The following is a 22,452-nucleotide window of genomic DNA, read 5'->3' as shown; positions in this document are numbered from 1 at the left end:
GGCCAGTTGAGACATTGAGGGGTTCTATTTCTTAAAGGCTATGGGTTTGTGTCAGTGATAAAGTTCTTTTAATTCCATTTCAAGGACAGGAAAGACATTTACTGGTGCCTGGCTTCTCTAAGGGGTTCAGTTTCTGCTTCTGTGCCAAATGTGGAGCCTTGGCTTCAACTCCATCCTCCATGGAGGCTTTAAAACCTCTATCCACACAAGGCACATATCTGGTTTAGTTAGTCCCATGTCCAAACAGTTTCATCTCCTACTCGTTGCAATGTTTTTGGTACCTACAGTTTCTCATTCTTGCTTTTGAGCTTAGCTATGCATTTTGAATTTTGTAAAATCCATATACATTATTCAGTATTCCTATGTGGTCTGAGAGGGAGGAGGGCTTCATGCATTCGTGCAGTCTGCATCTTGACCTGGAATCTCTTCCGTTTCTTTATCAGTAGTTTCCCAGTTATATGTGGGGTTGTGCCCTAAATACTCCTTTGTACATTACCGATTTTGAAGTTAGCATATATTTTCCCATTTAAAGAAAGGGATATGATGATTAATGAATGACAGAGTAAGCTTCACTCCTTGAACAGGTGAGCTACAAGGTTGAGTTTCATTAGGAGAAATCCAGGTAGCTTCAGGATGCCCTCTATGCCATTCAAAATCTAGCTTTCAGTGTTTTATGTCCAGAAATGCAATTCATTTGCACACCAACTGCAGATTCATCTCTTAGAAACAGACTCATTCAGACACAGAGTCTGAAGTGTAAAACCACAATGCCAGTTTTAAAGTTCATCATGAGAACTACAACTGCTGAGTAATTGGACACTTAAGAGACCTCCTGCATGACATTCTCTCCCTGGAGGCAAGTTCGGTGAGGAGCCATATAACCATCAGGAGGTCTCCCGTGGAGCATGGAACCTAAGCAAAGAGGTTTTTAATTATGTGATGTTGAAAGTTTAATAGCTGAAGGGTCTGCCAGCTTGCTGAGTCCTGCCTGTAAGGGGCCTCTTTTGCCAGTGGGACCATCACATTCAAAACCCATGTGATAAGACATCCCTTCCTCTGGATGAAGCTTAGGCAGTCACTGCTAACATTTATTTCCCTACAGGTCTTGGATCAAGACTGGGGATATTGCAGAGTGCCCTGGGTCACCACTTGTCTTCAAGATGCCAAGCCTGTCTCTCAGGCAACCAAAGGATGTTCTTTTTTTTTTTTTTTTCTGAAAAGGCTTACTGTACTCTCTGCACATTTTTAGACCTGCTTTGTTCAAAGCCTGGATAATATGAAGGATTCTAAACCAGTCTTGTGTTCTCAGGACACATGTAGGCCTCTAGTCACCCTTGGGGCAGGGCTATATTTTTGTTGAGTGTTGAGAATTGAGACCATCTGTATACACAAAGCTTAACTGTCTGTACTGAGAACTGAGACAATCTATGTGTCAATATGACTTTATTAAACTGGTTCAGGAAATTCTTGCTAAAAAATATAAGACCATAAACCAATAAATATCTCCACTGCTCATATCAGAAAATTTCTGAAAACCAGTTTATTGAAGGAATGGTTTGCCCCTTGGGGCAAAGCAGCTCTGATACGGTTCGGCTCTGTGTCTCCACCCAAATCTCATCTCGAGTTGTAATCCCCGGGTGTTGAAGGGGGGACCTGGTGGGAGGTGATTGGATCATGCTGTTCTTGTGATAGTGAAGGAGTTCTCATGAGATCTGATGGTTTTATAAGTGTTTGACAGTTTCTCCTGTACATGATTTTTCTTCTCTCTCCTGCTGCCTTGTGAAGAAGTGCCTGCTTTCTCTTCCACCATAATTGTAAGTTTCCTGAGGCTTCCCCAGCCATGCAGAACTGTGAGTCAATTAAACCTCTTTCCTTTATAAACTAACCAGTCTCAGGTAGTGTCTTTACAGCAGTGGGAAAACAATGAATACAAGCTCAATGATCAAATAACTGTATACTTATGCAGACTCTCTGTGCCCATCAATTCTAAATTATTACAACATATATTTTTCCCAATGCCAGTAAGACCATCACATTAAAAGATTCACCTGAAGTCTCTTGAGCCAAGACCCCCTGAGTCTTATAAATATCTGCTTCTGACTTTTGTGATGCTTCTGAGACTCTCTGCTAAGATGATGCTCTCTCTGACTGCAACAGATCAATAAACCTAGTTTTGCTTCATCAACAGATAATTCTGGTGGTCTTTTAAGGGGAGTCTGCAGTCAGAAGTGTGGTTCTGAAAGCCAGGGTGCTGTGTGTTTACCATTATCTTCCTGTTTTCTGTTGCTCAGTTGGTACCTTTGGATTTGCAGGCAACTGTTAACCTGGGACCCAGGAGATGCTGCATTTGCTCACCGTCCTGGCCTACCATTTACTTTGGACCATCTTTAGTGACTCCCATTTTCACTCCTCCGCAATATGTTTAGTTGATTTTCAGCCCTCCCTTTTCTAATCATCTGGTTCACAGGCGCTGAAGAGTAAGCACCTATAGATCACAAGCATGTCTGTGACTCCTGGCTTGTGACAGGTCAGGGTGAAAACCACTGAATGGGGGTTATAGGTTCTAAAGCATGAAATCATGAGGCTCTGGACTTGAGTGTATTAGGTAGCTGGAAGCAGAGCCTGAGAATTGGGTAAGGGACCAAGGGATAAGGGGGTAGTAAAGAATGGGCAAGATTGGAGCACCTCTAAGGCTTTTTGAACCTTAATGAAGATAATTTGAGTAGAAAGTAGACTGAGCCTGCTGTAACTACCTGTTGCTCTCCAAACTCAGAACAAATGACCCAAATTTTGGAAATTGAAATGATATAGCACTGGGGTGTGATTTTTCTCACCAGGGCCTTAGGGTCAGACCATTCTCTCATCCTTTGAAGAGGGTAGTATCTTTATAGCAGTGGGAAAATGACTAATACAAGCTCAGTGATCAAATAACTATATACTTATCCAGACTCTGCGCCCATCAGTTCTAAATTGTTACAACATGTATTTTTCCCAATGCTAGTAAGATTGTCACATTAGAAGACCCACCTGAAGTCTCTTAAGCCCATCCTCTGAAGGGAGCAGAGGATCACACCTTCAGTCATCCTGGGAAGAGATCAGCTCTATGGCAAGAACAGACAATTCAGAAAGCAGACCCTCAATTTGCGGGAGAAAGTGTCTGCCTTGCTCTAGAGATAGAAATGAGCCTGGGGACTGGGCATGGTAGCTCATGAGACAAGCCTGGCCAACATGGTGAAACCCTACTTCTACTAAAAATACAAAAAAAAAAAATTAGTCAGACATGGTGACACACACCTGTAATTCCAGCTACTTGGAAGGCTGAGGCAGGAGAATCACTTGAACCTGGGAGGTGGAGGTTGCATTGAGCCAAGACTGCACCACTGTACTCAGCCTGGGCAACAGAGCAAGACTCCATCTCCAGGAAAAAAAAAAAAAAAAGAGAGAGAGAGAAAAGAGTAAAAAGAAAAAAGAAATGAACTTGACCTCAGTTCCAGGGCTTGGAAACTCGACGCATTTCCACTGATGGGGCCGAGTGTTCTGGTCACAGGATAGCAAGGTACAGACAAGTCAGGATGGCTTTGGATATTCACAATCAGCTATTATCTGTGTTGCTTTCCCTGCATATTTTCTGCAAACCTCCCTCAGAATCTCAGAAAGGCCTAGTCTCAGCTTTACTATGGAGAATTCTGTAAAAGCTCTCCCACATGCTGGAGGAAGTGTCAAAATGGAAGGGGCAATGTCCTCACTCCTGAGACCACAGTACTGGGGAGGCCAACTGTGTTCAACCATCTCAGAAGGGTCACTGGCAGCACAGGAGCAGTGTAGGGGATTAGATACTCTCCATTGGGTGGTCCTAGCATGGTGAGGGCTGCAATGTGGGTACCCAAGTAAAGGGCCATGGGGAAATGACTGCGTGCTTTTGGAATGCCAAGCATAGGGTTGGAAGCTATGACAGCTTTTTCCTCCCTTTTCTTTTCCTTGCTATGTTCTCATATCCCTACAACCTGCTCTTTCAACTGCTACTCATAATAGGAGTTAGAAATTATTTGGGCAGATAGTGAGGGTAAGAGAGTCCTTGGTAAGGTTTTCCTTTTAATGAAAAGCAGTCCCCAAGTCATTTCTTTTCTAACAAAGAGCAGCCTGTAAAATCGAGCTGCAGACGCAGATAACCAGGCTGGAAGTTTGCATGGGTGAACGCCTGCAGCTGTGCCAATAGGAAAAGGCTAGCTAGGGCCAGGCATGTTCAGCATGGCGGCTCCATCCTCCCTTTTCTTTGTCAACATGTGTGCAGTAAGGAACAGACAACATAGCACTGGCCAGGTAGAGACCTCATCTGCATAATACAAGATTAGGGTGGGGTGTGGCCAGCTTCGTTGCATACTATTTAAATGGCACGCCTGGTCCAAGCAATCTTTGGACCCTATGTAAATCAGGCACCGTCTCCTTCAGCCAGTCTATAAAAACCCCATGTACTTTGCCATGGACTGGAAGTCCCACTCAGGAGTCCCCCTCTCTCTCTGCAAGAGAGAGCTATTCTCTTTTTGTCTTTCTTCCACCTATTAAACCTCCACTCCTAAAGTCACTTCTTGTGTGTCCGTGCCCTCGATTTCCCTGACGTGAGTCGACAAACCTCAGGTATTTACCCCAGACAATGATGCCGCTTCATTTCCAAGAACTGGACTGATGATGGCCAATCATGAATTTTGCAGGTGTAGGTCATCCCTTTTTAATAATATTTTATAATAGAAGCAATTTTTCCTTCTTCGTGGCATCAGAGGACAGGGAAAGTACTCAAGACCGTATTTGCTGTCGGTGCTAAGCTAGGCCAATGTGGAAAAACCACTGAGGGTAGATGATGTTGACTGTCTGCCACATGTTCCCTTCTACTATCTCCTGATACCGGAAGGTGGAACCCTGGCCATTCAAGGTGACAATGGCCCTAATCAAGTGCTCTATTTCTCAGCCTCCCTTGCATAGACAATGAGACAAAGGTGGAAGCCCGCTGGGGTGTACGCTTTTACTTTCTTTTTTGCCTTCTTTCTGTCTTGAGATGATTAAGATAAATGATTTGACATATCAGCATATTATATATATCAGTATATATGTATATATATACACACATGTATATATCAGTATATATGTATATATATATATCAGTATGTATATATATACTGATATACATATATACATTTGTTTTTTTGAAATGAAGTTTCACTCCGTCTCCCAGGCTGGAGTGCAGTGGCACAATCTGTTATCCCAGCATGTTGGGAGGCTGAGGTGGGAAGATGGCTTCAGTCCAGGAGTTCGAGATCAGCCTGGGCAACATAGTGAGATTCCCACCTCTAACAACAACAACAAAACATTACCAAAAATTAGCCAGGCAAAGTGATATGTTCCTGTGGTCCCAGCTACTCAAGAGGCTGAGGCAGGAGGATTGCTTGAGTCTAGGAGGTACAGGTTACAGTGAGCCATGATGGCACCACTGCACTCCAGTCTGGGCAACAGAATAATACCCTGTTTCAAAAAAAATTAAAATAAAAAAATAACCTACATCAAGGTAATCTTAATCTTACAGTTAAGATTAAGTGATAGCATAATAAATGGGCTTCCCAGACAAAAATGAGCAGCAGTCAGCTAGATTCTTTCCTCTGGTTTGTGGAGTCGAGGCCTCTCTTCTCTGATTGGAGAGTTTCTGTCCTGTAAATGTGGCACTCAGTCGCCCCAGGACTGTCAGTGAGTAAACATCGAGGGTGAAGTAGCCCCTCTTTCCTCGGTGTCAGCGTGGATTCCAGCAGCACGTTTTGCAAACCCCTGAGCTTCTGGTCTTTGCCTTCTGTTCCCCCTTCTCTCCCTGCCTCTGACACGCCAGGTCCTTCCCTTTGCATTTCATTTCCTAAAACATGGTCTCCTTTCACCGCCGTGCCTCTGTGATTTACTGTGGGGGAGCATCCCAGCGAAGCAAGTAAGACATCCTTCACTTTCATCCCTGACATACAAAGAGCCATAACATAAGTCTCTGAAGTCAGACCCAGGGGCCTCTTGATTAAGAGTTAAATTGCAGATATGATTTACTCAATTTGAGCTTGAGGAAACAAGGGATGTTGAAGGTAATGTGATTGGCAAACTCACATTTCTGCCTCTCTTGTGTGGTCAGATACCTGAGGAGCCGGTGTGGAGAAGGAAAGTCTGAACTTGGGTGTGGACTGGGGAGGAGCTGAAGGTGGCAGGGATTGATTCATCTGGGGTTTACTTTAGGGAAATGTGAGTTGGGAGGCTCTTCTAATGTCAGTTTTGATTAAGTGAAATCAGCAGGATAAGGGGTGAGATCAAAGATGTTGGAGGGTGATGGAGAACATCTTGAAAGAAACAAAAATTCACCTTCAAGAGTTCTGGGCTTCACTTTGCCACAGAGAAGCTGTGGGAATCTTGCAGAAGGATTAATGAATGGGTCTCAGTCTCTTGACCTACAAAACAACGTGGGGCTGAATTACAGGAAGATCATTTTACTGACTTATGAAAGAATGAGAGCTGAGGAGGAAGAGGCAGCCAGTATAAAGTTGTTTTTTTTTTGTTTTTTTTTGAAACAAGGTTTCACTCTGCTGCCCAGGCCGGAGTGCAGTGGCATGATCTCGGCTCACTGCAGCCTCCACCTCCTGGGTTCAAGCAATTCTCCTGCTTCAGCCTCCCCAGTAGCTGGGATTACAGGTGCGCACCACCACGCCTGGCTAATTTTTGTGTTTTTGGTAGAGACAGGGTTTCGCCTTGTTGGCCAGGCTGGTCTCAAGCTCCTGTCCTCAGGTGATCTGCTTGCCTCAGCCTCCCAAAATGCTGGGATTATAGGTGTGAGCCACTGTGTCCTGTCAATATTTTTGATAAATGTTACCATGAAGAGTAGCTGAGAATGGGCCAAGTGTTGGTGGGAAATGTGGAATCAGGATAGGGAATCTTTAAAATTGAAGATAATGAAACATGTTCTAGGATTTAGGACAGAGGGATCAATTGAAGCCACAGAAAGATAGAGGGTAACTGTATTAGGCTGTTCTTGTATTCTTTTTCAGGTATATCAGGGATTTCTTCTTGGTTTGGATCCATTGCTGTTAATCTGGTGTGATTTTTCGGGGACTGTTGACAAGCCTTGTTTTGTCATATGTTCTCACTGATATGTGGGAGCTAAACTATGAGGACACAAAGGCATAAGAATGACACAATGGACTTTGGAAACTTGTGAGGAAGAGTGGGGCGGGGGTGAGGGATAAAAAACTACAAATAGGGTGCAGTGTATACTGCTTGGGTGATGGGTGCACCGAAATCTCACAGATTTCCACTAAAGAACTTACTCATGTAACCAAATGCGACCTGTACCCCAATAACTTATAGAAAAATAAAATTAAAACAATTTATTTCCATAGGTTTTTGGGGAACAGGTGGCATTTGGTTACATTAGTAAGTTTTTAGTGGTGATTTGTGAGATTTTAGTGTACCCATCACCCAAACAGTATACACTGAACCCCCTCATGTCTTAGTTCAATTCTAGAACATTTTCAATTGTAAATCTTTTTAATATTGCCTTTCATCTTCTCATTTTTGCCTTCTAGAACTCCAAATGTGAAATCGCCTTTGCAAAAATCATCACTGAGGAAATTATAACAGTGGAAAAGATCAGACCTAACCCACCAAACAACCCATCTTGCTTCTAACCTCTAAGTTCTCTTTGTTCATTCCTGGGCATAGGCTGACCTAGCCTGGGGAAGAAATGTAGTTTATAGTTTAAACTCTGAAACAAAATTGATAATAGCCCTTCCTTGAAAAATCTCCTTCTTGCCTGGAGACAAGTCTGCCTTTGCAGGACAAGCAAATTAGCTACAAGATTAGAAATTACAGTTTAAGGGCCATGCAGCCCCCCAGCTGCAAGAGTCTGAAACTCCCCATATTGCTCCTGGGAATAACATCACTATTGTAAAACTTAAGATCAGTGCTTGAGGTATTTTGCAGACCTTGCACTGGATAGATATGCCGACACCATCCAGACTGGTAATCTGGCTCAACCAGCTCTACCATTCCCCCCAGGAACAGAAGACAGCAAGAAAAACTCACTTCAGCCCCCTGTGATTCCATCTCCAATCTGACCAATCAGCACTGCCCACTTCCCAAGCCCATACTTGCCAAATTATCTTTAAAAACTGATACCTGAATGGTCAGGGAGACTGATTTGAATAATAATAAAACTCTAGTCTCCCGCACAGCTGGCTCTGTGTTTACCCTTTCTCCATTGCAGTTCCCCTGTGTTGGTAAATTGGCTCTGTCTAGGCAGCAGGCAAGGTACCTAGAATTTGTAACCCATTGGGTGGTCACAAATTAATGTTTGCTAGCTCTCAGTCCTTTTATGCCATCCTCTATCATCTTCTTCTGTCTTTCATATTTTTCATCTCCCTGTCTTATAAGTACATCCTGATGATTTCTCCAAATCTTCCAGTTCACCAATTCTTGCTACAGTTAAAATTTCTTTTCTGATCCCATGTTTAACCTAACCACTGAGTTTTAAATGCTTATGTTTTTTCTTGCATTTCCAGAAGTCCTATTAGCTCCTTTTTAAATCTACCTCTTCCTCTTTTATATAGATCTGTTCTTTAAGGTTTCTTTGCAAACTGTTAACATTTCAGTAATTTGATGTTTACCTATCTCACATTTTCTATCATTCCTTTATATGTAGGAGCCAACTGTGTTTGTAGTATCTGCTCATTCTCCTTCAGTGTGGTTCATTTTTCTTATATTTTGGCAGTTTTGTACCATAAATTCATATTATTCGGGAATTACTTGTTTCTAGGGGGAGCCTTTGTGCTCTGGTTTGTACAGTTTTATTTGGAGCAGTTAGATATTTTTTTTGTGATACCATTTGGGAGCTCCACTGGCCTGCAAAAGTTTTCTTAATGTGAAACATTTGGCGTGTAGTTCCTTGCTTTCTCAAATAATGTAATTTGGACTTCATACCTTCATGGAACTTGCCTGAAACTTGGATATTTTGTAGGTAACTCTCTTTCTAAAAGCTTTGATAGTAAACTCCCTTCAGCCTCCATTAGAAAGGTAGATGTGTTATAGGAGAGCCCCCCTCCTCCACTGCCAAGAGAGGCTCCTTGGATCTCCTGCAAGAAAGAATTTAGGGCAAGTCCATAGAGTAAAGTGAAAGCAAGTTTATTATGGAACTAAAGGAATGAGCTCTTCCATAGACAGAGCAGCAACCATAAAATGGTTGCCCATTTTTATGGTTATTTCCTGATGATACGCTAAACGAGGGGTGAATTATTCATGCTTCCCCTTTTTAGACCATATAGGGTAACTTCCTGACTTTAACATGGTGTTTGTAAACTGTCATGGCACTGTTGGGAGTGTAGCAGTGAGAACAACCAGAGGTCACTGTCGTCACCATCTTGGTTTTGGTGGGTTTTGGCCAACTTCTTTACTGTAACCTGTTTTATCAGCAAGGTCTTTCTGACCCATATCTTGTGCTGACCTTCTGTCTCATCCTGTGACTTAGAATTCCTTAATCATCTGGGAGAGCAGCCCAGTAGGTCTCAGCTTCATGTTACTCAGCTTCTATTCAGGATGGAGTTGCTCTGGTTCAAATGCCTCTGACAGATGAAAATCGTCGATTTCCTATTTAAGGTTGAAAGAGTCCTTGAAATAGCTGAATGTCATGCAAATAATTTAGTTTCAATCCCCTACTTTTCTCAGCCCCAAGCCCACATTTCCTTACCCCATGGAGGATTTAGAAGCCAAGCCACTGGGACATATAACCTGGGAAAGAAGCCAAATGGCTCCCCGTGAAGTCGGCTTAGTTTTCCATTCTGTTATTAATTTTTCTCATTGCATTTGGCGATTGAAGATTTTGCCTTCTTAGTTTTGAACTCACCTCTGAATTACAGTTTTTGCAGATAGATTGCATCCAAAATGTCATTTGTTTTGGCAAGGGTGGGGCCGGCATGTGACGGCTCCCTGTGCCTATTGCCAAAGCCATCCTGGCCATGTTGACATTTTCATTTGCAGATTGCCAACACAGCATTAATCACCAGCTACTTGGAAAGAGAGCCTGAAGCTTTCACGAAAGTTAAAATAAAACCAACCAGCCAACCAAGCAAACAAACAAGAAAAAGTGTTCAAGCCAGTTTGTTGGTTAAAGCAATGAAATTGATAGATTTTTATAAAAGTGAAAATCCTGGGCTGGGCATGGTGGCTCATGTTTGTAATTCCGGAGCTTTGGGAAGCTGAAACAGGAGGATCCCTTGAGGCCCGGAGTTCAAGACCAGTCTGGCCAACATAGTGAGACTATCTCTACAAAAAAAAATTTTTTCTTTTAAAGCTGGGCATGATGGTGCCTGCTTGCAGTCCCAGCTACTTGGGAGACTGAAGCGGGAGCATCCCTTGAGCCCAGGTGTTCGAGACTGCAGTGAGTTATGATTGCACCACTGTACTCCAGTGTGGCTGTGTAGGTACAGAGTGAGACCTTGTCTTCTCTCTCTTTTTTTTTTTGTTGAGATGGAGTCTCACTCTGCCACCCACGCTGGAGTGCAGTGGCATGGTCTCGGCTCACTGCAACCTCCGCCTCCCTGGGTTCAGAGATTCTCTTCCCTCAGCCTCCTGAGTAGCTGGAATTACAGGCACATACCACATGCCTGGCTAATTTTTGTATTTTTAGTAGAGACAGTGTTTCCCCATGTTGGCCAGACTGGTCTCGAACTTCCTGACCTCATGATCCATTCTCCATGGCCTCCCAAAGTGCTGGGATTACAGGAGTGAGCCACCGTGCCCGGCCAATACCTTGTCTCTTAAAAGATTTAAAAAAAAATACAAGTTAAAACTCGAAATATTGAGCATTTTGAGCACTATGTGATACAGTTGTTTTTCTGTTAGACAGTATTGACTCTAATCCTTGGTGTGGGTACTCACTAGTGGTATAATCTTGGGACATGACTTCTCTGAAACTCACCTTTCTAACTTATGGAATAAAGATAATGCCTGTCTCTCACGTTTTCAGTGAGAGCTAAAAGAGCTTGTGGGTGTACAATTGCTCAGCAATGTACTTCCATATTTATAATAAATGTATGTTTATTTTGAAAATGTGCCATTTATTTAATTTTGTTAACTAGAGGGCCCCATACTATCTCTCTCTTTCTCTGTCTGTCTCTGTATCTCTATCTCTATCATCTTTATCTCTGTCACCTCTATCATCTCCTTATTCTTCTGTCTGTCTGGCCCTCTCTCTGTCTCTCATCTCCATCCTTCTCAGCTACACAGAGTGGTGGGTTCTCCTTGGTAGCCTGTGAACACAGAACCCTGGCTCTGCTAGTTATAATAGTAGACATGGAAAAGACACATAGAAGACCCACCCCTTGCAAATGCCTGGAGCAGAGGACACATTCTCTACTTTGCATTCTCTCAGCCTACCTTGTGATCTGGCTGTTGCTGTGGTAACCAGCTGTCGCTGGTGTAACTTGGCACCTGTCTGCAGGTGTAACCTTTCCTCAGCTGTACCAGGCTTTTCTTGAAGTTTCTCTTTTTTGGAACGTCTGCAGGAACCACTCTGCCATTCTAACACATGCCTTTGGGATTCTTTTTTTATTTTGTTTTTATTTATTTTTTATTATACTTTAATTTCTGGGCTACATGTACAGATCTTGCAGGATTGTTACATAGGAATACACACGCCGTGGTGGTTTGCTGCCTCCATCCCCCTGTCACCTGCATTAGATATTTATCCCAATGTTATCCCTTCCCCAGTCTCCCCATCCCCCGCCATCCCTCCCCTAGCCTCTCACCCGCCAGCAGACCGCTACAACAGCAAAGACCTGGAACCAACCCATATGCCCATCAATGATAGACTGGATAAAGAAAATGTGGCACATATACACCGTGGAGTACTAGGCAGCCATAAAAAGGATGAGTTCATGTCCTTTGCAGGGACATGGATGAAGCTGGAAACCATCATTCTCAGCAAACTGACACAAGAACAGAAAAGCAAACACCGCATGTTCTCACTCACAAGCGGGAGTTGAACAATGAGAACACGTGGATGCAGGGAGGGTTCTTGTATAAGCATGAGGGAATCAAAACCAGTGGGGCAAATCTTGATCGCTGGGAAATGGAGGCTGATGTTTAAATACTAATCTTTCCATCCTAGGACAAACAATTCTGAGGTGCATTCTACATGGCTGTGTTCTAGGGGTCAGGACTCCAGTTTCCTGAAGTGGTGACCAGCTTAATATTACAGCCATAGATTGGCTTTGCACCCCTCAATTTCATTCACCCCAGACTATACTCTTACTCCTTGAGATTACTTCCCTAGATAAAATCCGTGCACATAAGCCCTTGCCTGTAGCTCTTCCTTTTGGGAGAGCCCAGGCTGAAACACCTGGCTAAGTTCATCGAGAGACTTCATTTTCTACATGAGTGGGTAAGAGCCTAACTCAATACAGCAAGATTGAAGTCCTAAGACGAGTGTTGACGTTAACCTGAGGACATTTGTATTGACAAGCTTGCGAAACCAAGGCCATCTGGGTTGCAAGTACCTTTATAATTTACACCATATCCTTTCCCAAAGAGGCTAGGAGATGCCATTTTGGATGAAGAGGGCAGTTAAAAATCATTTACACTTCCAAACCTTACAAGCAACACCACACAAAAAGCCTGACATTCGCCATGTTCAGTGTATTGGGTAACGACTCTACCCATTGATGGGAGATCTGCAACCAGGGAGCCCTTAAAAAGGAAGTCTTAAAGGGACAACTGTGCGGTATCTGAGCCAATGATATAAGTTAGGAATGCGTTTTCCCCTAAATCTTTCCTGTACCTGGGATGACAGATGCAATTTAAGCTCCCTGGACTCACTTGAATGTGATTATAATTAGGAGGTCAGGCTAAAACCCAGCCAGAGCCAACCATCACTCATCTCCTGCTTGTAAGTAATAGGGGGGACAATTGTATATCTTGCTTGGATGACTAATGGGTAAGTGACCAGGGCCTTCCCTATCTTGACTCCCACAAAGAAACTGGTTGTAATTCCAGTATTAGAAAGAGCATCTGGATGATCCTTCCTTCCTTCCTTCCTCCCTCCCTCCGTCCCTCCCTCTTCATTTCCTTCCTTCCTTCCTTCCTTCCTTCCTTCCTTCCTCCCTCCCTCCCTCCCTCCCTCCCTCCCTCCCTCCTTCCTTCCTTCCCCATCTTGGCTTCCACAAAGAAACTGGTTTAATTCCAATGTTAGAAACAGCATCTAGCTGATTCTTGCTTGCTTGCTTTCTTGCTTTCTCACTTTCTCTCTTTCTTTTTTTCAAGGTCTTGCTCTGTCGCCCAGGCCAGATAGTCCAGTGGCACAATCAGGGCTCACTGCTGCCTCAACCACTAGGCTCAAGTAACTCTCTTGGCTCAGCCTCCAAAATAACTGGGACCACAGGCACATGCCACCATGCTTTGCTACTTTTTTAATTTTTCATTTTGTAGAAATGGGGTTGGGGTCTCACTTTGTTGCCCAGCACGGCCTCGACCTCTGAAGCTTAAGCGATCCTCCTGCCTCAGCCTCCCAAAGTGCTGGGGTTATGGGCATGAACCACCGCACCCGGCTGATATTCCTTCAGCAGAGAACCAGCTTCTGATTTCATTTCCTTGGCAGTGTTTGGCAGGTCAGATGCCAAACGTACAATGCATATGCAAAAGTCCTAGGATGTGGACTGTTCTGGGAGTCTCTGACAGTCTGCCCATCTATGGATGATCACGTATTGCTCCTGTATTTGAGGCCAAAAGTAAAACACCTCTTCTCTTGTTTCAGGGCCAGGTGGGTGGAATTTACCTTGGACAAAAATGAATAGAAAAAAGTCAGTCTACATGAGCTGGTGGGGAGGAGATAGATCGGATACTGACCGATCTGAATAAATATCCCATTTACAGGCCCCTGAATGGATGCAAACTTGAGCCGTCTGCTCAGAAAAGGACAAAGTGATCAGAGATGAGCAGTCACAGAGGCGAGAACAGCTCTAGGGGACAGAGAGAGGAGCCTCCAAGCTCTGAAAACCCATGTGACTGAGCAAGAGATCAGAGCACAGAGAACAGAAGCAGGATTCAAAGAAATAACAGAATGAAGCCGTTCTGAGCTGGAGAGAGACCTACACCTGCAGATCAAACGTGCGCACAAGGTGCCAGTACAAAGAAGGAACACAGATCAACACGTAGAAATGCTCTAGCAGAATTCTTAAACTTCAAGGACAAAGAAATAATCACCCAGCACATACCCCAGAAAGAACAGACTCATGACAAAAGAATACAAGTCGGGCTTACCCTGGCTTGTCTTTCACAGCATTTAATAGGGCACAGCTTGGACAAGCAATGACAGTTTGGAAGGTAAACGGAGTCTTCGTACACGATCCCGCTTCTGTGTGAAAGAAGAACGAAGCTATCCTCCTCTGCGAAGCAACAGCTCAGCTTCAGCCCCACCCACCAAACGACACTCAGGAAGTTAACAAGGAAATGTGCCAGCCACCCGAAGGATGAATCACGATAAAGAATCCAGAAATAACCAACCTGGGCAGCATGAAAATGACAGCAAGCACCGAAATCATTAAAACACAGGATTACGATGGCTCACGCCTGTAATCCCAGCACTTTGGGAGGCTGAGGAGGGTGGATCACGAGGTCAAGAGATCGAGACCATCCTGGTCAACATGGTGAAACCCCGTCTCTACTAAAAATACGAAAATTAGCTGGGCACGGTGGCGCGTGCCTGTAATCCCAGCTACTCAGGAGGCTGAGGCAGGAGAATTGCCTGAACCCAGGAGGCGGAGGTTGCGGTGAGCCGAGATCGCGCCATTGTACTCCAGCCTGGGTAACAAGAGCGAAACTCCGTCTCAAAAAAAAAAAAAAAAAAAAAAAAACACGGGATTAAGTTTCAATAACTGTGTAAATAAATACGTTTTGAAAGAAGAATATACAGTAAGCGTTATTTCTGGGAGGAGAAGATGTTAAAAAATAAGCTAGGTACTCAGGAGGCTGAGGCAGGAGAATCACTTGAACTCAGGAGGCGGAGGCTGCAGTGAGCCAAGTTCGTGCCACTGCACTCCAGCCTGGGAGACAGAGTGAGACCCTGTCTCTAAAAAAAAAAAGTAGACTATGGTGCTCTAAAATCAGGCTGTACCACCAGGTAAGCAGGAAGAGAGGGAAGGCCAAGATCAGGCCAAGCTGCTGACCAGGGCAGCGAGCAAGGGCTAGGACCCCAGCCTACAACCTTGCAGAAGGGTAGAGCAATCCAGCACCATTCAGGCACAGATAAATCCCAGGAAATCCAGTCCAGTGAGTCGAGCCTGAAGTGCAGGAGGACTCGGGGAGCTCTATCTGTTCCCCAGGTGCACAAGCTCCAGGAGTGGCTCTTATTGGGGATCACGCTACTGCACTCCAGCCTGGGCAACAGAACAAGACTCTGTCTCAAAAAAAAGGACTAGGTTGAAAGTTTCCAATTGTGCCTACGGAAGCCATGGGGAAGGGAATACAGTACTCCTCTCCCCGGCTTACAACAATATCATTCTTGACCTTCATGGGGCAAAAATTCTGGAATAGTGATGGGAGTCCTCTGCCGTTTCACTACTTCTGTTTAGGTTTGCTTGATCAGTGGCCAAGGGTCTCTCTTTCTGCCCTGTCCTTCAAAGGACCACCAGGAAGGCTAAAAAGTATTTCATTGATGATACCAGTTCCCGATCCAGGGAGACGGTCTCTGGCCTGAACCGAAGGTGCTCTCTCTCCAAAGAGGGAAAGGAGAGGTTGGCTTTTATGCCTCACGGGGTCTGGGTTACACCATAGAGTCATACATATTCAGCAGGTTTGGGAAAAATCTATACATATTTATGAGGGGAGCAGAGTGCTTGTACAATGGGTAAACATCTATGTAACCTACATCCCGTGTTGACTTTGGGGCAGAGTTTTAGCATTAAAGTGAGGTGGAATTGGGCTCTTAACATCAAAAAATGAGCAACAGGACACAAAGACAGTTTGTGTGCAGTCTCTATAAGCTGGCTGAAAGTGGCTTGGGGTTTGCTGTTGTGTATCAGGAAAGAATGTTTGCAAGGCCAGTCCTCTGTCCCATCACAGCAGCAGTGGTCTGGGTCTTAAATCAGAGCTAGGGAGAGTCTGACATTTATTTAGTCTGATAAATCCGATTGTTAGGGAATTGCTCAAGACTGTAGTTTTTCTTGTAGTTGTAGTAACTTTTATTTCCTTAACCTTAGGGTCCTTAAAGGGGAATCTGTTTTGGTTTCTCAGATCACAGCCCTCATGTCCACAGATGGATTCCAGGCATCCTCCTCTCTGTTACGGGAAGTGGGGTGGGATGGACAAGAATGGTGGACTGCTGGCTGGGAGTGGTGTCTCACACTTGTAATCCCAGCACTTTGGGAGGCCAAGGTAGGTAGGTGAGTCACCTGAGGTCAGGAGTTCGAGACCAACCTGGCCAACATCTGCACTAAAAATACAAAACTTTGCCAGGTGTGGTGGTACACACCTGTAATCCCAGCACTTTGGGAGGCAGAGGCAGGTGGGTCACCAGAGGTCAGGAGTTTGAGACCAGCCTGGCCAACATGATGAAACCCCATCTGTACTAAAAATATAAAAATTAGCCAGGCATGGTGGTACACAACTGTAATCCCAGCTAGTCGGTGGTGGGGTGGGGAAGGCGGGATGGTGGCTGAGGCAGAAGAATTGCTTGAACTGGGGAGGTGGAGGTTGCAGTGAGCTGAGATCACACCACTGCACTCCAGCCTGGATGACAGAGCAGGACTCTGTCTCACATAAAAAAAAATAAAATAAAATCATGGACTGTTTCAGGCAAGGTGTTTATGGGGTGAGTCTATCTGTGGGAGTTGTGTATGTGGGGAAGGCTGCTCTTCAAGAGCAGACTGGGTCTTGGTCCTTTGTTGAGGAAGGTCCCATCTTCATCTCCTCCTGCCGTCTTCCTTCTATTCCTGCATACCTCTTCCTCTCCTCCCCCGGTCCAGCTTTATTTGGTCTCTGCAGGGGGAAGCACTGGTCTTCATAATGCCCCATCATCTTCCTCTGGCACTTTGAGAATCTTTGCTCTCACTTCATGACAGGCTGCAGGGGGTAGGGTGCCCCTCAGGGTAAAAGTGAGAGAAGGAAGGGAAGAAACGAAAACAAGACTCGCAATTCAAGATAATACAAGTTGTCACACTGGATTCTATAATCCTGTCACATTGTATGTGTGTATGTATGTATATATGTATTTATTAAGAAGGTTTTGCTCTTGTCGCCCAGGCTGGAGTGCAGTGGAGCAATCTTGGCTCACTGCAACCTCCACCTCCCGTGTTTAAGTGATCCTCCCACCTCTGCCTCCCAAGTAGCTAGGATTGCAGGCACATGCCACCACACCTGGCTAATTTTTGTACTTTAGGTAGAGATGAGGTTTCACCATATTGGCCAGGCTGGTCTCAAATTCCTGACCTCAAATGATCCACCCACCTCAGCCTCTCGAAGTGCTGGGATTAGAGGCGTGAGCCACCGTGCCCAGCCTCTATAGCCTTTTATACTGTGGAATATAATACACATGTAATAAGTACACAAAACGAAACTACACAACTTAATGGTTTCTCACAAAAAAAAAACACCCGTGTAACCATGCCCAGCCAAGAGGCAGAACTTGGTCAGTGCTGATTCCCTCATAGGCTTCTTCCCAAGTACCACATCTTCGTCCACCCTGACTTTTATCTTTTTTTTTCTCTTTTTGAGATAGAGTCTCACTCCGTCACCAGGCGCTAGGCTGGAGTGCGGTGGCGCGACCTCGGCTCACTGCAACCTCCACCTCCCGGGTTCAAGCAATTCTCCTGCCTCAGACTCCCGAGTAGCTAGGACTACAGGCACGCGCCACCATGCCCAGCTAATTTTTTTGTATTTTTAGTAGAGACGGGGTTTCACCATGTTGGCCAGGATGGTCTCGATCTCTTGACCTCGTGATCCGCCCGCCTCGGCCTCCCAAAGTGCTGGGATTACAGGCGTGAGCCACCGCGCCCCGCCCCTCCACCCTGACTTTTATTAGGAATCGCTTCTTTGCTTTTCTTCATCATTCACTACCTAAACATGCATTCTCACACTTGAGTTTGAGCGTGTCCTGGTTCTTGCACCCAAGTCCTACAGGTGGGCCCAGCTTCTTTGGCTCAAAGTTGTTTCTGTACTATTCATCCATCCATACGCTTCAATCATGCATCTTGAGTCCGTTTGCCTGTGTTGCTGCACAGCGCTCTGTTGTGGGTACCGTAATTTAGTTATCCATTTGGCTGAGTCCAGTGTTTGGCTGTGACAAACAATCCCGTTATGAGCTCTCTGGTTTCCGTCTCTTGGTACACATGTGCAGGCACCTCTGCTGAGTGCCTCTCCTAGACCAACCATGCAACACACCCTGTGGCTTTATTACCCTCTAACTTATGCTGCTATTGATATGGAGATTTTTTTTTTTTTTTTTTGAGATGGAGTCTCACTCTGTTGCCCAGGCTGGAGTGCAGTAGTGCCATCTTGGCTCACTGCAACCTCTGCCTCCCGGGTTCAAGCAATTCTCCTGCCTCAGTCTCCTGAATAACTGGGATTACAGGCACGTGCCACCATGCGTGGCTAATTTTTGTATTTTTAGTAGAGATGGGGTTTTATTACATTGGCCAAGCTGGTCTCGATCTCCTGACCTTGTGATCCGCCTGCCTCGGCCTCCTGAAGTGCTGGGATTACCAGCATGAGCCACCACACCAGGCTGGGGATGTGTTTTTTAGCCTGGTGTTGACAACCTGACTTATGAATGCTTGAATGACATTGTTATAGGGCATAAAAAAGCATTGTAAATGACAACACTAGTAAATGTTGAAATAATGTTCTCATAGCCATCAAACTCACGTGTGGAAGTTCTCATGGACATACATTTTGGCTTATGTGGCACTCCCCATGGATGGGTGAGTGTGACTTTTCCTAGCTGAAGTCCTTGGTCTCAAAGCAACAGTGTGAACGTAGCAACTGTCTTCTTGGCTTATCAGCTCTGATCTTATGCAATTCTTTTTTTTTTCCTTGAGACAGAGTCTCACTCTGTCGCCTAGGCTGGAGTGCAGTGGCATGATCTTGGCTCACTGCAACCTCAGCCTCCAAGTGAACTTATATAATTCTTGATGACACTACTTTTCAGCTTCAGCAGGCTGGTATTAATTATGGTATTGTATATAAAATGAGGCTATAGTAATGTTATACAAACACTACTTTAAGACTGAATAATTAGAAATACATAAAAATCATCTTCAATGTACCAGTGAGTGACTTCTTTCCCAGCCATGGAAATAACCAATAAAAGACCAAGACTGAGTTGTGAAGAAATAGATATGAATGGACCAATAACAAGAAAGGTGATAGAAACTGTCACTGAAAACCTTCCAAGAAAGAAAAGTCCAGGACTGATAGCTTCAATTTGGGTGAATTCTACCAAACATTTAAAGAAGAATTAATGCTAAACCTTCTAAAACTCTTCCAAAAAATGGAGGGGGAGGGAATACTTGCAAACACATTTTGCAAGGCCAGCATTATCCTCATACCAAAGCCAAATAAAGACACTACAGGAAAAGAAAATTACAGGAACAGTCGGGCGTGGTGACTCACGCCTGTAATCCCAGCACTTTGGGAGGCAAAGGCAGACAGATCACAAGGTCAAGAGATCGAGACCATCCTAGCCAACATGGTGACACCCTGTCTACTGAAAATACAAAAATTATCTGGATGTGATAGCGTGTGCCTGTAGTCCCAGCTACTTGAGAGGCTGAGGTAGGAGAATTGCTGGAACCCAGGAGATGGAGGTTGCAGTGAGCTGAGATGTCACCACTGCTCTCCAGCCTGGTGACAGAGTGAGACTCCATCTAAAAAAAAAAAAAAAGAAAAGGAAATTATAGGACCATATCCCAGATGAACCTAGATGCAGAAATTGTCAACAAAATACTAGCCAACCAAATCCAACATGTAAGTATAAATACTATAAACATATCATATATATTTATATGTAAATAGATATAATGTTGGAAAGAATATGCAAAAATGCTATCAGGGCTGATTTTTGGGGTGGGGGAGAGGTGGCATTATGGATAACTATGTTTTCTCTTTGCTTTCTGTTGTTTTTAAAAAAATTTCTTCATCAGGTATGTTTACTTTTCCAACTAGAAAAGAATATCTGAATTATTTTAAAAAATGATTATGATTTATGATTATAAAGAGCAAAAAAGAAGTCATATAGAAAATGGCATACACGCAGCCAACAAGCGTGTGAAAAAAGCTCAACGTCACTGGTTGTTAAAGAAATGCAAATGGAAACCACAGTGAGACACCACCTTATAGCAACGTCAGCACGGTTATCATTACGAAATCAAAAATAACAGATGCTGGCAAGGTTGCAGAGAAAAATGAACACTGACACGTTGTTGGTGGGAGTGTAAATTATTGCGGAAAGTAGTGTGCTGATTCTTCAATGAGCAAAAAACAGAACTACCATTGGACCCAGCAATCCCATTACTGGGTATATACCCAAAGGAATGTAAATCATTCTATCATAAAGACACATGCATGTGGATGTTCACTGCAGCACTATTAACAATGGCAAAGACATGGAATCAACCTAAATGTCCATCAGTAGTGGATGAGATAAGGAAAATACGTTATATATGCAGCATGGAATTCTATACAGCCATAAAAAAGAACAAGATTGTGTCCTCTGCAGGAACATGGATGGAGCTGAAGGCCATTATTTTTAGCAAATTAATGCAGGAACAGAAGACCAAATACCGCACATTCTCATTTATAAGTGGGAGCTAAATGATGGGAACTCACGGACACATAGAGGGGAACAACACGCAGAGGGTGGGAGAAAGAAGAGGAAGGGGAAAAATGACTATTGAGTACTAGGATGAATACCTGGGTGACAAAATAATCTGTATAACAAACCCCTATGTCACAGGCTTGTCTATGTAACAAACCTGCACATGTACCCCTGAACTTGTTTAAAAAGAAGAAGATGGGAAGCTATAATATAACTTGAAATATAGGACTACATGCTTATTTCTCCTGTGTACGAAATTTAACTCTAAACTTTTGGTAACTGAGGTCAGACAAAAATCTGACATTATTCCAGTCTTTGCCATCATCTGATAGAAAGAAGCAAACCAGTTCTCTAAGAAGCACCAACTTTTATCCCAGTCATAAACTGTATGAAGAATTTTTCAGGCCAATAGATCATTTTCTCAAGGACATTAAATAGCTAATAGACAAGGTCTTCAATGGTCATGCGTCTTCCTTTCCCAGACATTCAGCTCCAAACTCAAGGGCCATGACATAAAATCCCCTTTCAAGTAATTTGACAGGTGTCAGTTATTGTAGGAAGAATTTCTTGTTTTCTATTCCCTCCCTTGATCGAGGTTGGAACTTGGGAAGCGGTGTGATTGATTGGCAGACCCCTTAGTACGGTAGCTATATCAGTCAGGGTTCTCTAGAGGGACGGAACTAATAGGAGAGATGTACATACAAAGGGGAGTTTATGAAGCAATATTGACTCACACCATCACAAGGTCAGGACCCTCAGTAGATTGTCTGCAAGCTGACGAGCAAGGAAGCCAGTGCGAGTCCCACAGCCGAAGAACTTGCAGTAGGATATTTGAGGGTAGGAAGCGTCCAGCAGGGGAGAAAGGTTCAGGCTGGGAGGCTAGGCCAGTCTAGTCTTTTCACGTTTTTCTGCTTGCTTTATGTTCTAGCTGCACTGGCAGCCGATTAGCTGGTGTCTACGCAGATTGAGGGTGGGTCTGCCATCCTCAGTCCACTGACTCAAATGCTAATCTCCTTTGGCCACACCCAGAACAACACTTTGCATCCTTCCAATCAAATTGACATTCAATATTAACCACCACGTAGCCTTCGAAGTATTTATTGTTCCTCCGTATCAGGTCCAACCCCACAGGGTTACATTCCATGGTTACTCTTGACTCCCACACTCTGAGAGAGGAGCTAGTCCATATCTCATTGACGTGAGGCCTGCCGTATCCCTGTTACTGGCAATGGGTTATGAACAGGGGCGGAGGATGCTGCATCCATGCAGAAACGTTAAAGAACACTGCAAGATCTGGCCAGTCTCCTCTTACTTTTGCAATATGATCTGAAAGGGTGGCACCTTCAGTGTGAGCCCTGGGATGAGTCAGATGAGGAGCAGAAGAGTAACTGATCCACGGAGGACAAGGTAGCACAAACGTGGGAGAATCTTGCATTGTTTTTCAGCCATTGAGTTTACTGGTTACCACTGAGAGAAATCCAGCAAAAGTTGATCATATCTAAGACTGCATTTCTCACATTGATCAACTCACTGGATTCTCTAGTAAGTGCTTAGAGTGTGGGTATCAATTCTGTTCATGAAAA

Source organism: Aotus nancymaae, unplaced genomic scaffold (genome assembly GCF_030222135.1).
Source record: "Aotus nancymaae isolate 86718 unplaced genomic scaffold, 86718_ANA_hifiasm-v0.15.2.pri h1tg000012l, whole genome shotgun sequence".
Classification (NCBI taxonomy): domain Eukaryota; kingdom Metazoa; phylum Chordata; class Mammalia; order Primates; family Aotidae; genus Aotus; species Aotus nancymaae.
This window is presented reverse-complemented; position numbering follows the sequence as displayed.